Source organism: Nelumbo nucifera, chromosome 7 (assembly GCF_055504915.1).
Source record: "Nelumbo nucifera cultivar China Antique chromosome 7, China Antique-T2T, whole genome shotgun sequence".
NCBI lineage: Eukaryota > Viridiplantae > Streptophyta > Magnoliopsida > Proteales > Nelumbonaceae > Nelumbo > Nelumbo nucifera.
The window spans coordinates 9,319,206-9,319,645 of NC_142655.1; the positions used below are offsets into that span (position 1 = coordinate 9,319,206).

Here is a 440-nt window from a genome sequence, read left to right on the forward strand (position 1 = left end):
GTGTTCGTTGAAAGGAGAGACCGTTGGCATTTCTCTTGACGGGGACCGGAATAGCCTTGGGGCTTAACTGACAACATACAAACTTGTTATGGGTAGGGGCCCTCAAAATACGATTCTCAACCCACTGAAATATGCATGCCTTATATGATATATTTTATTACTAAAAAAAATCAGATACCATAAACTATCTCTGTTTTTTTGGTCCGTGAGCTGAGGGCTCAGAGAGGCCCATGCATTTATCTAGCTGAGTTCATGCTTTTGATTAAAAGGAAAAAAATACCATAAACAATTAATAATCTGGCTAAAAGGGGGAGTGTATGATAGATTATTCCTGTAGCTTAGTAATGGGATCTATACTCCTTTGCAACCATTTTAGTGGCTGCACAAAAGGATCGGATAGTGTCCTTTGTGTGGCAAATTTCAGTGTAAAAAAAAATGCT

At 38.6% G+C, this 440-nt stretch overlaps 1 non-coding gene across 1 annotated transcript; it reads left to right on the forward strand.

The window, feature by feature from the left end:
* Positions 1–119, forward strand: LOC148790140 (U6atac minor spliceosomal RNA). Its single transcript, XR_016079046.1, has one exon. It is a non-coding gene; the product is annotated as a U6atac minor spliceosomal RNA (small nuclear RNA).
* Positions 120–440: the final 321 nt, after the last annotated feature.